The sequence below is a fragment of the Taudactylus pleione genome, unplaced genomic scaffold (genome assembly GCF_031769625.1).
Source record: "Taudactylus pleione unplaced genomic scaffold, aTauple2 ptg000093l, whole genome shotgun sequence".
Classification (NCBI taxonomy): Eukaryota; Metazoa; Chordata; class Amphibia; order Anura; family Myobatrachidae; genus Taudactylus; species Taudactylus pleione.
In genome coordinates, this window is record NW_028284495.1 from 9,049,880 (window position 1) to 9,065,678 (window position 15,799).

Below are 15,799 nucleotides of genomic sequence, written 5' to 3' on the forward strand. Positions count from 1 at the left end.
TATCTATATTTAAAATGCGGGAGATATATTTAAATGTGGGAGATATATTTAAAATGCAGGAGATATATTTAAAATGCGGGAGATATCTGCAATGGGCGTGATTTAGAGGTGGATGATATTCATGTGTGGTTGTGATTTCTTATGGATTTGCATGTATTCGAAAATAGGCATATGCTAGTTTAAGTATTCCCCTTGTCCAGTAACGTGTGACAGGCTAAGTAAGCCATGCAACGCCCACTTTGCATATCTGAGCAATGTTCAAATCCACTGGTGGATCCAACCACTCCACTATCGACGCACCACAGGTTGGAACAATGGGCCTGATTCAGACTTGGTCGCTAGCAAGCGTACGCTCATTGCTGGCGATGTTTGCAAATGTTCGCATGTGTATGTATCGCAGTGCGTGTGCGTGAACTAGTCCGAGCGATCGGGAAGCGCTCGCTCGCCCAGCAAAGACAGCCCAGTGGAATGAGTGACAGGAGAGGCCATTTGTGGGTGGTAACAGGGGCAGGCCAGTAGTAATGGGGGAGTGGAGGTGCAAACGCAGGTGTGCCTGAGTGTTTCAATGCCGTTTCAGAGGCGTGCATAATTAATAGGCAGTGTCATAGTACACATCACCTGGCTGGTTTTTACACTGAAGTGCTCGCAGTGTTTGCGGTATGATAAAGGCAACCACAAGTTGCTGCGAATGCTCCCGATGGTACCCGATGTACCGATGGTTGCATACAGTTCCTGGAGATGATGTGCGCAAGTGGGCGTCTTAAGACAGGCTGGTGGGCGTCTGCATATACAAAGTGATCGCACGCCAAAACATAGTGGGTGTGCTTATGCCTTACCGTGCGATTGCCTGCCTTGCTGGGTGTGTTCCGAATTTGCATACGCTGGGAGCGAGCGTACGCATCTAACGACCGGGTCTGAATCAGGCCCAACGTCTCCTCGAGCAACCCCTGGATAGCAGAGTCTTCCTTTTAACTTTCTTAAAATATGACCTATATGGCTATGGTGCTGCAAAAGAGATTGCAGCCAAATTCATGTACACGGTCATGACACCCTCATAACACGCTCATAAAACAGCCTCTTTTTGCGTCTACTTCAGACCACCTCCAAGGCTCCACCTTGAAACGCCCAAAGAGTGCAAGTGCCGTCTCTGATCATAGCCAAAGAGGCTTTTAGATGTTATTCTATGAATCTGCAAATAAGATCACAAACTACAGGACATGTCCATCAATAGTGCTCCTAAGTGGCTACAGTACTGCGGACTCAGGGCCTGATTCAGAGCCGCTCATAAGCGGCCGCTCGTTCGTTCCGAGCGATGTTTGCACAACTGCGCATGCGTACGGATCGTAATATGCATGCGCGAACCAGTCAGTGCGGCCGAAAATCGTTTGTTCGCTAAATAGCGAATGCCTGCTATTTTGAGTGACAGGAGGAGGCGTATGTAGGTGGTAACAGGGGAAGGTGCTTGAAAACAGGGAGTGGAGATCAGAACGCAGGCGTGCTTAAAGGTCAAAACGAGCGTTTTATGGGTGTGCATAATTAAAACAGCAGCGTCATTGATCACGTCACTGGGTTATTTTATAGTCAGAACTGCTCGCAAGATTGCGGTAGGAAAAACCAACCACAAGATTAGCGAGCAGTTCATATGCTGGTCGATGTACTCGATTAATCTAATAAATAGCAGACATGACGTAGGATGCGAGCGGCCAGGGGGTGTAGTTTTCCAAAAAATGACCGCATGTTTTGTACGCTCGTTCAGACCTAGAGGCGTGAATAGACCGCAAAGAGCGAACGGTTCATTTGAATAGCCACCCCTTTTTTCTGAACGAGCGAGCGCAAATAGCGTCCGGCTCTGAATGAGGTTCTCTGACTGAGAAACAGTGATAATAAGCACCACCTATGGTATATGAATTACCTATAGAGAGGTCTGTATGAAGCTATTATATTACAGCATCAATAAGTAGAGAGCAAATTGAGGCTTAGGGGATGATTTATACAGGCATAAATCTTACTTTTAATTTGTAGGTCTCTGGTGTACAATAGGGACGTGCGGTCAGAGTAGGGTAGGGCAGAGCCTCCCCTGTCATACTCCCTGTTGGACTGCAGAGTTTTGACTATAAAAATTATTAGAATAATACAAAGTAAATATTTATAACTTAATATAAAAATATCTTCTTTGTATTATTCTGATCGTTTTTATAGGCAAAAGTCACCAAAATTGCAGCACTCCCTGGACAGATGAGAGATGAGGCAGTAAGAGCTCAGCCATACCTCTGATAGCTCAGACACTGCCTGGAGCTGGGGCTGAGCCACAAAGCAGCCAATAAAACACTGAGAAAAAGAGCTAATGGAGGCATGCCTCACTGTGAGGGGTTGTGAGGGGTTGTCTCTAATGGACACCTCTGATGATCAGGTGACCTGTCCAAGAAGTATTCAGGCATCGGAGCTCAGCAGCAGCACTGCGGTGGGAAGGAAATTGGTATCTGTAGACAGAGGAAACACATAAAGGAGAAAAAGGTGAGGAGGGTCCTCTGCTAGGGGGAGATCTTTTGTGCTAGGGGAATCTTTTGTACTAGTGAGAGATGTGTGAGGGGGATCTGTGCTACTGGGAATCCTTGTGTGTGGGGGGATTTGTGTGAGGGGGGAGATTTGTGCACGTGGGGCAGGTTCATATATGTGTGCGTAAATGTGTATGTAAATCTGGCAATGATACTAGCCAGTGCCTCCCCATCCATTGACCTCACTGCACATTATTGGTGCATAGTTGCCTACCTTTGGCTTCTCCTCCCTGGGAGAAGCCTTGGTAGGAGAAGCAGGTGGGCTGTAATGGGGGCGGGGCCTGACAGGCCGCGTCATTAAGCCCTGCCCCCCTTTGCGACAAATTGCCGCGATTGGCTTGCACTTGCATAGGGGGCAGAGCTAAATGAAGCAATTCACTGAGAATCGTGTCATTAAGCCATTCCCCCTACATGGGGACCCGCGATCGCCGCGGAAATTCTCCCCATTCTGCCCACTTCACTAGGAAGTGGGCAGAATGAGGGAGAAGTGCCTACCCTTCCGGGGGTGTGGGGGGTTACCCAAACAGTCGTGAGCCTCCCGTGAAAACTGGGAGGGTAGGCATGTATGCCTTTGTGTACAACAACCAATCAGGTAAGGGAATAAATATATTTTTCATGTTTCTCATTCTATGATTTGGTGTTGGATGCAAATAGAGATCTGATAGGATGAGATCTTATTGATTTAGCATTAGAAAAATAATAAATGTGTTACAGAGTACCTATCTGGTGAGGATACAGGAAAGGCATGCATTCAAAAGAGAACATAAGTTTTGCATGACTGGCAGTAACAAAATGCGTATTTTTCAATTAGTTGGAATTGTTTTGTGCCTGGAACTGTATGTTTTATTCTTTATACATTTATTTCTGTAAGAGATACAATGGTGCACCCACTCAAGCACAAGAGAATGTCATCAGGTAAAACAAGGCATGACTATCTAAGGAGAAGAAGGAATTAAAAAAGGATCTGGTATTTCCTTTTTGTTTTTGACAATTACAATTTCGAACTGTCATTATATAGACACCATAATATTGACAAACTCTCAACATGTTCAGAATGTCGACAGACAAAATGTCAATACCCAATTTTAAGCCCAACCGTAATGCTAAAATGTCTATTGTTGACATTTAGACTGTCAACATTTTGCAGGTGTTGACATTTTAACCATGTTGACATTATGTTGTCAACCTTATGAATATCTACATTGTGGTTGTCGACATGATGACTATATCATATTAAAAAAGGACGTTGTCTTTGTGAACATTCATTTTCATTTACATTGAATTAATCTCCATCTGGAGATCTGTCTGACAAGGAGAGATAAACCTTGACCCCTGTTATCTACAAGTTTGAAAATTATTAAAACCTTAAAGACATCCACCCTGAAGCTCTAACAGTGAGAATTTGATGCCGTACAGCTATTATCAAATGATTTATTCTATGCAGTTTAAATATTAGCACAATCACACACAAAAAAAACCTTGAGGTTATTGAAGATTTAATTAACATTAATTGGGTTATATGGTTAAGGGAAAATGATTCCTCTTTCCCACCTAAACAGCATAATGATCAGGTGACGCACCTAGCCAAAGATGCCAACCCGGGATTAAATATTAGTGTCACATGATCAGATCACATTTTGCCCTGTTACATTCTCTTCAGCCCCATATCCAATAACCATATGTTATTAATTCACTTACATAATATACAAGTAAAAGTTATTCATAACATTTGACTGCTGAAAAGAATTGAAATAATTGCAATATAAATTTGTATTTTAGGAGGTTTAGGCCATCAATGAAATTAGCTCAGACTTATGCTGGGTACACACTGACAAATATATTGGCTGATCAATTGATCGGCCAATATATCTGGTGCCCGTCAGCCAGTGTGTACCAGCGATATGTCTGTGAACAACGTCGTTCACAGACATATCGCGTCGGCTGTGCTGCACAGCCGATGACAGATATATCTGCAGACATATCTGTCCATCGGCAAGTGTGTACGGGTGGCGTACACATGCAGCAGAGGCCGTGGGGAGAGGAGTAGGACCCACCCCCCCAGGGAACGGAACCCGCGGCCACAGGCAGATGATGGTCGTTCAGTGTGTATGAAAGACCATCATCTGCAGATATATCTGTGCAGTGTGTACCCAGCTTTACTGGGCTTCCTGTCCACCTGTTTTTCCACTCATTTCCCCTTTGCAGTAGTCTGGTCTAAATAAAAATAAATGCATTAAGGTTATTAGCATAAATTGAATATCAAGCGATAAATTGTTAGAGGAACATTGTGATCAGTGTGATATAGGTCATGTTGGAAAGTGTGTTGGTTAAGATTATTAAATTAAGGAGCTTCTTGGGAGTAGTAATAGGAGTAATAATAGGCTATACTTCCTCTTTGTGAGACCCATACATTTTGCTTCATTTACTGATAAATCCACCAGATGAGAAGTACTTGAGTTTGAATTCTGATGTGTCCAGTGTCAATGTGTTTACTCTTCTAATATATGGAATTATTGATTGTTTTGCACACAACATGGTGGGTAGAGCATTAATCAGATTTCTTCTTCTTTTACTTTTACAATGTTCTAGATCAGAATTTCCCAAACTCCGCCATTACAGTCCAGATTTTAAGGATATCCATTATTGAGTCCAGATGGTTAAAATCAAATTGACTGAGGTGCTAATTAAGTCACCTTGCTCAAACTTGGATACAAAAAGTAGTATAAGGTGGTGTTTAATGGACACAAAGCAGTATAGAGATTGAATATCCAGTTTTAATTACAATACAACAATAATAAAATACATATCTTAAAAACTGTGCATGCACATATTAAACATCTAAACAATGAAAAGTCTCAAAAAGGACATGGAGAATGACATAGATGCTTATTCCACAGAGTTCCAAGCATTCAACGCTATTGTATTAAGTTAATACCTGCTATAGTTCATAAGATTGGAACTTAACACTTGTAATGCCACATTATATTGTAATTGTAGCAATCAGTATTGCAGTAATGCTGTTACACTTCCGTTTGCGTGTTGAAAGTTCCAATAAGACAAGTCTATAATGACTATAATGAAAAATAGACCTCCTATATGGATTCCGTATACTCACAGTCCTGGGTCAGTGAATAAGTATAGGTAGCCCAGCTCCTCATGAGTTTGTACTGGGTAAATAGACAAGTTGCAGCATCCAGATTGCCTGTGTATAATAGGCACACTATGTGGCTCTCTGTCAGGAGACCCTGCGTGATCCAGCAATTGCCTGGCGTCTTCGACAAAGTATTGAGAGCGATATCTGCGGTAGATCTGTTCACAGTAAAGGGTATATGGAGCAACAGTGTCCTATGGGCCTGATTCAGAGCCAGACGCTATTTGCGCTCGTTCAGAAAAAGGGGCCGGCTATTTAAATTGAGCGCTCGCTCTTTGCGGTCTGTTGGCGCCTCTATGTCTGAGCGAGCGAACAAAATATGCGCTCGCTATTTTGTAAAGACGCCCCCTTGCCGCTCGCATCCTACGTCATCTCCGCTATTTATTTGATTAATTGAGTACATCGAAAAGCATCTGAACTGCTCGCAGTGCTTGTGGTTGGATTTTCCTACCGCAATCATGCGAACAGTTCAGGCTAAGAAACAACCAAGTGACGTGGCCGATGACGCTGCTTTGTTAATTATGCACACCCTTAAAACGCCCGTTTTGACCGTTAGGCACGCCTGCGTTCGGATCTCCCCTCCCCGTTTTCAAGCACCTTCCCCTGTTACCACCCACAAACGCCTCATTCTGTGACTCAAATTAGCAGGCATTCGCTATTTTGCGTGCACACAATTTCCAACCGCAATGACTGGTTCACGCATGCGTATTACAACCCATACGCATGCGCAGTTGTGCGAACATTGCTCGAAGCGAACGAGCGGCCGCTTATGAGCGGCTCTGAATCAGGTCCTATGTACGGTGTCTTGGTTCTCACCCTCAGCTGTAGAGGCAAACAGCCTCTGATAGCGGTGCCCGCCGTAGATCTAATTAGGTGAAGGGTAACCGGAGCAGCAGAATCCTGAGTATGGCATCTGTGTTCTCACCCTCAGATGAAATAGTGTGCACCCTCAGTGCTGAGTGCCCGAGGTACACGAGGGGATACACTGATTCCCAGGTCCAAAGAGTATAGGTGAAGCAAGCTCCTTCTGTGTCCTTACCGTGTTTCTCCTTACTAGGAGCTTTCTCAAAAGGGTTTCTCATGCTTGAATAGCCTTAAAACCTGGACTGTAATAGCGTAGTTTGGGAAACTCTGTTCTAGATCATTGTTTCCCAAACTCAATCCTCAACACCCCTTAACAGTCCTGGTTTTAAGGTTATCCATACTGGAGCACAGGTTACTTAATTAGTACCTCAGTCATTTTCAATGAACCATTTGTACTCATGCATGGATATCATTAAAATCTGGACTGTAAGGGGGCTTTGAGGACTGAGTTTGGGGAATACTTTACTACAAACGTTGCCAAACTCAGTCCTCAAGGCATCCTAACAGTCCAGGTTTTAAGGTTATCCATGCTTGACCTCAGGTGACTTATACCCCTTTTACACTGGAGCTAAAGCTAAAAGCCGGGTTAATCCAGGGTAGCTCCTTGGTGTAAAAGGAGAGAGGGTTGGATCGCCGGGTCGAGGAACCCGGCAATCCAACCCAGGTAACTTGCAAGGTTTAACACGGGAGTAACCCGTGAAACCCTGCAGTGTGAACGGCGCACTCCGGATCACGATGCGTGCCGCAGGCCGGAGCGCGCCGCAGGCTGGCCAATTGGTCCCGGCTTCAGTGGCGCTTGGAGATGACTGCATCTCAAAGAGTCCACTTCAACGCCGGAAAAGCCGGGTCTATGCAGAACCGACGCCAACTCGGGAATGTCCTGGGTCGGCACCGGCTAAATTTTGGTTCTTATCCGGTTTGCAACCCTGTTCCAACTCCGAGTCAGAACCGGAGTTTAGGTGTAAAAGGGGTATTATTTAGTACCTCAGTCAGTTTGATTTAACCACCTGTGCTCAATCATGGATATCTCAAAAACTTGAACTGTTGGGGAGCCTTGAGGACCATGTTTGGAAACCTTTGCTTTACTAGATACATGATTGCTAGAGTCTGGTAGCTATGGACTTCTCATTTGTTAAATAAAGAATTGTATTGCAATTGTGTTGCTCTAATTGTAAATGTTTGTTAGTGTGTTAAATACTGTATGGTGACACCTGTTTATAGAAACTTCACCCATCCGATTTAAACATTTATCCAAGTGATTAACTGAAAATAGAGCCGTTGTGGAAATTATATTATGTGAGCTATTTTAGCCATGCACAACTAAACAGGCATGTACATCATTTTACTAGCTGAGAATGTGAAATACATTGCCAATTACAACAGCAGCATAATAGGCATGTTTTCATGCAGTAGCAGCCTACATCTGCTCATTGTGTTGATTAAATTAAACCTCCCTGTAAAGATTATTGGGCACAGGTGTATGGGAGAATCTCATTTCAATCACAGTCAGAATGCATTTCAATTTAGGTACATCACAAAACTTTATATTTTTCCTAATTATATTCTGGCTATTGTCTTTCACTGTTAATGTTCATCTTGTTTGCTAACAGTATTATGGTCTCTGCCAATTCAAATAGTTTGCATGAGAAAAATGTGTAATATTGTGTTTTTATAGCAACATTTGTAGTTTTGTACATACATCTGTGTATATTTAGCATGTATGTAGTTTTTATAAAAACAGCTTGACAAAAATATGATCATCTTGCAATTACGTAGTATGTGCTGTACTGTCAGATCATTTTATTTATTCAGTTCCTGCCTTGGTTTAGCTTGCAAGTGCATGATTTATGGGATACTGCACTCCCTACAGTGAATTATAAGGATATTAGAAGCCAAGGGTATCTGTAACTAAATAAAGGTATAAAAGACACATGATTTATACTGGTCATTGAATTCAAAGTGACAAATGTTGCTTTAAAGTAGGGGTGGGCAATAAGCGGCCCCCCAGCTGTTGTAGAACTACACATCCCAACATGCCCTGCCATAGTTTTGCCATTTGGCCATGCTAAAACTGTTGCAATGCATGCTGGGATTTGTATTTCAAGGGCCTCTTATTGCCCACCTCTGCTTTAAAGTAGTGCTGGGTACACGCGTAAAGATTTTCTGTCCAACCATCCAACTAGTTGATTGGTTGAAATTAAAATCTGGTAACGTATGGGAGTAACTGATGATCAGCAATTTGCTTCTAAATGCCAGAAAACAGATGAAAATGGTCGTCGGACAAGTTTGTTAAATGTTTGATCTAAACAATTTGTTAAAACAACAGTTTTTGTCCATTTTCTGGTGTTTGGGAGCAAATTGCTGATTGTCATTTGCTTTCATACCTTACCAGATTTTCATTCCAACCAATCAACTAGTTGGATGGTTGGACAGAAAATCTTTAGGTGTGTACCCAGCTTTAGTCTTTCCTGGTAAGCTTTGTGATGTAGGCCTAGCACCATTTTAGTTGCCCTTCTTTGTACAGTCTCTAATGTATTTATATCTTACTGGAGATATGGCCTCCACAACTGAACACAGTATTCTAGATGAGGCCGTACCAATGATCTATACAGTGGCATTATTACTTCTTTCTTCCTGTTACTGATTCCTCTCCCTATGCAACCAAGCATATGACTTGCCTTTCTCATTGCTTTGTTACGATGCTTAGCTGCCTTTAAATCACCTGAAATAATGACTCCTAGATCCCTTTCCTCCTCTGTAGTTTCCATTAGAGTACTCTCAATACTATATTTAGCTTTTGGGTTCTTGAGACCCAAGTGCATAATTTTTCATTTTTTAGCATTAAACTGTAGTTGCCATGTTCTTGACCATTCCTCTAGTCTACCTCAGTGATTCCCAACCTCGGTCCTCAAGGCACACTAACAGTCCAGGTTTTAGTGATATCCATGCTTGAGCACAGGTGGTTAAATCAAAATAACTGAAGTACTAATTAAGTCACCTGTGCTCAAGCATGGCTATCCTTAAAACATGGACGGTTAGTGTGCCTTGAGGACCATGGTTGGGAATCCCTGGTCTAGCTAGATCCTCCATCATTTGTCTTACCCCTCCAGGTGTTTCTACCCTGTTACATATTTTTGTGTCATCTGCAAAAAGGCATACTTTCCCTTTAGTACCATTTGCAATATCACCAACAAATATATTAAACAGCACTGGACCAAGTACAGAACCTTGCGGTACACCACTTGTCACAATTCCTTCCTGAGACTGCACTCCATTTAGTACAACTCTCTGTTTCCTATTCTGCAATCAAGTTTCTATCTATTTAACCATCTTCAAATCCAGTCCCAAGTTTTCAAGTTTATTTATCAGTCTGCGATGTGGGACCGTGTCAAAAGCCTTACTAAAGTCTAAATAAACTACATCTACGGCCCCCCCTTGATCAATTACTTTAGTCACCCAGTCAACAAAATCAATAAGATTTGTTTGGCATGATCTCCCCCTAGTAAACACATGCTGTTTGGGATCCTGTAAATTGTTGGATTTGAGATGTGCCACAAGTCTTTCTTTTAATAGCGATTCCATTACTTTCCCTACTACTGATGTAAGGCTCACTGGTCGGTAGTTACTTGCCTTTTCCTTGCTTCCACTTTTGTGCAGTGGGATTACATTTGCTCTTTTACAGTCCTCTGGAATTACTCCTGTAGCTAGAGACTGGTTGAATAATTCAGTTAGTGGTGTTACCAGCACCCCTTTGAGCTCTTTTAGTGTCCTTGGATGCATCCCATCTGGCCCCATTGATTTGTCCACTTTCAGTTTTGTCAGTTCTGTTAGGACCTTTTCCTCTGTAAATATACGTGTATCTACCTCATGTATATCCTTGCAACTTAACTGTGGCCCCTTTCCCTCTCCTTCTGTAGTGAATACCGAGCAGAAATAACCATTTAGATGATCTGCTATGGCCTTATCTCCCTCCAGAAGACTTCCACTGTCTGTCTTCAATCTTATTATTCCACCATTTGATTTTCTTCTTTCATTTACATACTTAAAAAACTTTTTGGCCCCTTTACTTACTGACTGGGCCATTTTCTCTTCAACCTGTGCCAGTGTACATTTGATCACCTTCTTGGTCTCCTTCCTACTGACAAGATACACCTCTTTGTCTTCATTACTCTGAGTCTGCTTATATTTCCTAAATGCCCTCTTTTCTGCTTTCACACTAGCTGATACTTCTTTTGTAAACCATAATGGCTTCCTTTTCTATGTGTCTTTCCTAACCCTTTTAATACAAAGATCTGTTGATTTCTCTATTGCACTTTTTAATTCTTCCCACCTCTCCTGCACTTCTTCCAAGTTCCTCCAATCTGCCAATGAATTGCTTACACATCTCCCCATCTCTGCAAATTCTGCCTTCCTAAAATCTAACACCTTTGGTTTTCATGTGGCAGGAGTTGAATCTTGTCTTTATACTAAACCATACTGCTTGATGGTCAGTGGATCCTAGGTTCTCTCCAACACTTACATCTGATATCCTATTGCCATTTGTGAGTATGATGTCTAGTATAGCATCTTTGGGAGTGGGCTCCCTCACCAGTTGCTTGAGGGATGCTCCCTGCAAGGCATTTAGAAAGTCCCCACTTCTAGTGGAACTTGCAAAAGACCCTCCCAATTTACAGCTGGTAGATTAAAGTCTCCCGTGATTATTACCTCTCCTTTTAAAGTGATGTCTTGCAAAAGGTTCCTGTCCTGTTCCTCCCCCTGGCCTGGTGGTTTTTAAATCACCCCAGTGCGAATAATGTCTTTCACCCCTGTTTCTATGGTCACCCAAAGGGAGTAGTTTTTTTCTGCAATATTTTGTATTGAAGTAGTTTTTATGTTGTTTTCCACATACATTGCTACCCGTCCTCCAATCTTTCCCATTCTGTCTTTTCTAAATAAAGTATATCCTGGTATAGCTATATCCCAGTCATGTTTTTCATTGCACCATGACTCCGTAATAGCTACAATATCCAGGTCATCCCTAGTCACTATTGCTATTAGCTCTGAGATTTTATCTCCTAAGCTCCTAGCATTTGCACACATTCTGTAGCTCTAAGCAGGGGCACCGAGAGTGGGTGGAGCGAATACTAATTACCCGGGCCCGGGCTTGCTGTGGGGCCTGGCTCTGGCACCGCTCCCCCTTCCTCTTACATCACAGCAGCCCAGCACACGCTGCTGTGTGCTGGGCTGCACTGGGAAACTGCTTGTGGCTGCTAAGAAGCAGCCACAGCAGTCTCCTATGCCTGTGGGGGGAGCGATCAAGCAGATTGCGTCCACCACTGGTTATGCACCTGGCTGAGGGGGCTCACTGCGCCCCCCTCGCCAGCGCAAAGCGCCGCTCCGCTGCAAACCTTTTCTTTTCTTTTTGAACCTAAGGGGACATGGCCACTCATTCCGCAATTAGGCCACGCCCCTTTTTTGCCGTGGCCCACGCGGCTCTTGGTGGGCCTGGCTCTAAGGGGTTTTTTTGTGTCTCTCTTAGTTCTAGGCATGTTCAGAAGGTACATTTTTAATATTATGTTGTTTTTTTTATTTTACCTGGTTGTAGATGTTGTTCAATGTTTGTTCAACTGTTTTTTTAACTGTTACATAAATTACACTTCGTTTTATAATACACTTAGGACCTCATTCAGAGTCGGTCGTTGCGGCCGCACGGTCGTACGCCACTGATGTTCGCTAAACTGCGCATGCATAAAATTCGCAATGCGCGTGCGCAAACTAGCTATTACGATCAGAAATTGCTCTTTCCTTCAACTTGGCCAGGTCGTTAGTTTGAGTGACAGGATGAGGCGTTTATGGGTGGTAACAGGGGAAGGTGCTTGTGAACGGAGGAGTGGAGATCTGAACGCAGGAGTGCCTGACTATGAAAATGGCATTTTATGGGAGTGCATAATTAACTAAGTAGTGTCATGGCACATGTGACATGGGAGGTTTTTACACTGACTTGTTCGTAGTGCTTAAGAGAGGGTATGGTCAACCTTAAGGTCTACGACCAGCTCTGATGGTTCCCGATGGTCTCGATTAATCCTTATATGCCCGGAGATGACATGTAATGGGAACGAGAAGGGGGCGTATTTTTAGTCTTACGGCCGCATCCTCCCCTCGCTCGTCCAGCTAATGATCCCATCTTAACAACGCAACTTGCGAGCGCTTCATTTGCATATCCGGACCCTTTTACCTTACGACCGTGCGGCCGCAACGACCGACTCTGAATGAGGTCCTTAGTGCTTATAATACACGGCTGCCTCTAGACTGAATCTAAACTTAAAGTAACTCTAAAGTTAGATTGTAAGCCTCCTAGTCACTGGTGTACCTGAATAGCAGATATGTTGACTCAGCATAAAAAATAAATAAAAATTAAATAATGAAAATAATAAGAATAGTTAGATATGGTAGATGCTACTAGTAACCAAAAGGGTTGTTTATCATTGTAATAATACTTTTTATGGAAATTTTAAATTCAGAAAGCTCATCTAAAAAATTAGATGAGCACCCATTGTAAATTACAGTAGAGGGTGCGTGTTTCCTTATAAATAGTATACTTTTATATAATAAACTTATGATATAAGTGATAATAAATTTTAAGCAATAACAAATACAAATCAGAAATACAAATACAATGAATAATAATTATTATTATTATCATTTATATAGCACATTTTTTTACTAATAGGACTCAAAGTGCTTTACATGTCCATTTAAAAATGCAAAATAGAAAATAAGCTTAACAGGAGAGACATTAGTGAAATGTCTGAGTAAACAGGTGAGTCTTGAGTCTGTTTTTGAAGGACTCTAGAGTAGGCACCTCTCAAACTTTGCGAGGAAGCAATTCCCATAGAGTCGAAGGTGCAAAGCTAAAAGCAGATAAATTCTAATAGTCCTTCATCTACAGATCGCAGTAATCAAGTGGGACAGTAAAGAATCAAATCTGCTTCAGGTACCTTGGGCCCTGGTTAAGTAGGGCTTCGAAAATCAGTAAGCCAATCTTGAAACAGATTTTCCATCTTACAGACAGCTAGTGAGGGGAGTAGAGAATGAGTGTTATGTGACTGGAACGGTGCTGGTTGGTTAATAGTCTGGCAGCTGCATTTTGTATTAGCTGCAAGTGGTGCGATTATTTTGCTGGAAGGCCCAGGTAGAAGGCATTGCAGTAGTCTAGGCGTGATGATATAAATGCATGTATGACCTTAAGCAGATCTTCTGAGGGAATTAAGTGCTTTATTCTGGCTTCGTTCCTCAGATGAAAGAATGAGAATTTGACTGTGGCTGATAACTGATGTTTTAGTGCCAAGCCACAATCCAAGACAACACCATGATTCCGCACATGTTCCGTATTTTGTAATTTTGAACCCCCAAGCGCAATTCCATTTGGTTGGCTAAGCTGTAGTCTTGTCATTTGATGGTGAACTCCCATAATAAGGACCTCTGTTTTACCAGGATTCAGTCGCATCCAACTGGCACTCATCCACTCCTGGAGCTCAGCTAGACAGCCTTTTAGGATTGGTATCAGGGTCAGGTGCTGGAGCTAAGAACAGGTATAGTTGGGTATCATATGACATCTGATTATTTCACCAAGTGGTAGCATGTATACTGCAAAAAGCATGGGAGATAGTATGGCACTGTGGCACTGGTGATGATGAGTATATTCCAGAAGAAACGCTCTATGACCTGCAGGTGAAAAGTGATTTGAACCAGCTGAGGTCTGCACCATCTAGTTGACAGAAATTTTTCAGGTGCTCATTTTGAATATCATGGTACACGGCAGTGGTCAAAGTGGAAATTTTGAAGTGGGGGTATGGAAATATCACGGGGGGCTTAGGCAGGCCAAATCCTGAGCCGCCCTGATATTTCCATGTCCCCACTTTCTCCCCTCACAGCACCCCTCTCTTCACACCTCACAGCACACCTCCCCTCTCAGCTCACCTCCCCTCCCAGCTCACAACACACCTCCAAGCTCACTTTCCAGCTCCCATCACACATCATAATTCACCTTCCAGATCCCAGCTCACTTTCCAGCTCCAAGCACACATTCCAGCTCACCTTCCAGCTCCCAACTCATAGCCCCTACCAGCACACACCGTGCCACGCTGTGCTCCATTAACCGGGACATCTCACTGTATTTCCTGCAAAAATATAGTTGGAAGTCTACGGTGAGGATTCGCCGGGACATAGCTTTATCGCAAGTCATGTCCTGGCATGCGGATGTTGACACATCCGTGCTATAAATAGAGCCCATAGTCTTTTGATTATCCTTAAGGAGCACACTACGTACTGTAAATAGTGGAGCTCTACTGTTCTTACTATGAGACATTGGTCCAGCCCAGACATCACCCTGCTTTCAGCAAGCACAGATTGACGAAAGACCAACAGAGTGATGGGGTTGAAAAGTGGGGGGGGGTCATCAAAGCTTGGGGATAGATAAAGTACCAAACAATCAGCTTCTATCTGTCATCTTACAGGCTCTGTTTTAAAAAATATTAGAGTAATAGGTTTTTCATTCTGTGTGAAAGAAAGGGTCAACCCAGGTAGAAAATGCAAGCAGGGTCAGAGACAGGGGTTTTTTCACACAGTAAAAAAACCCTGTGTTGTTTTGCAAATTACCGGATAAAAGTGCTTTAACCAGTAAATTAATTTTCTGTGTGAAAGGGCGGTAAGTCTTTAATCGGGGAAACCCACCCGCCATTTTAAATTTATAAACGATATTAGTAGCTATTGGTTGGTACTTTGGGTCTGATTCAGAGTTGGGAATAGAGAGAGATATCTCTCTCAACTGATCATCTTGGTGAAACCATGCTGCACTGCAGGTGGGGCCGATTTAAAATGTGCAGAGAGATTTAGATTTGGGAGGGAGGTGTCCAAACTGACAACTAAATTGTAGAGTAATAATAAAGCTGTATTTGTGGGCTACATGTGAAAGCAGCCAGTATTTCCCCTCATGCAAAAAAAAAAAAATATGTATTTACACCCCTTGCATTGCAACATGGTTTGTCCAGGTACACAGTTAAGTGCTATCTCTCTCTCATTCCCAACTCTGAATCAGACCCTTAATCTCTCTTCACTTTATCTCTCTGCAAGCTTTGATACATCTCCCCCTTGTCCTGGTTTCCTTGACAGTTCAGCGAGAACTATAACACCCAGCAGCTCCTGTCAACCAACACACTCTATCTGGCCTTCAGATTGATCAGGTACAGAG

The 15,799-nt window shown here is 42.8% G+C and overlaps 1 pseudogene; it reads right to left on the reverse strand.

Annotated features, from left to right (window-relative positions):
- Positions 1–1,087: 1,087 nt before the first annotated feature.
- On the reverse strand, positions 1,088–14,776 carry LOC148526823 (uncharacterized; annotated as a pseudogene).
- Positions 14,777–15,799: the final 1,023 nt, after the last annotated feature.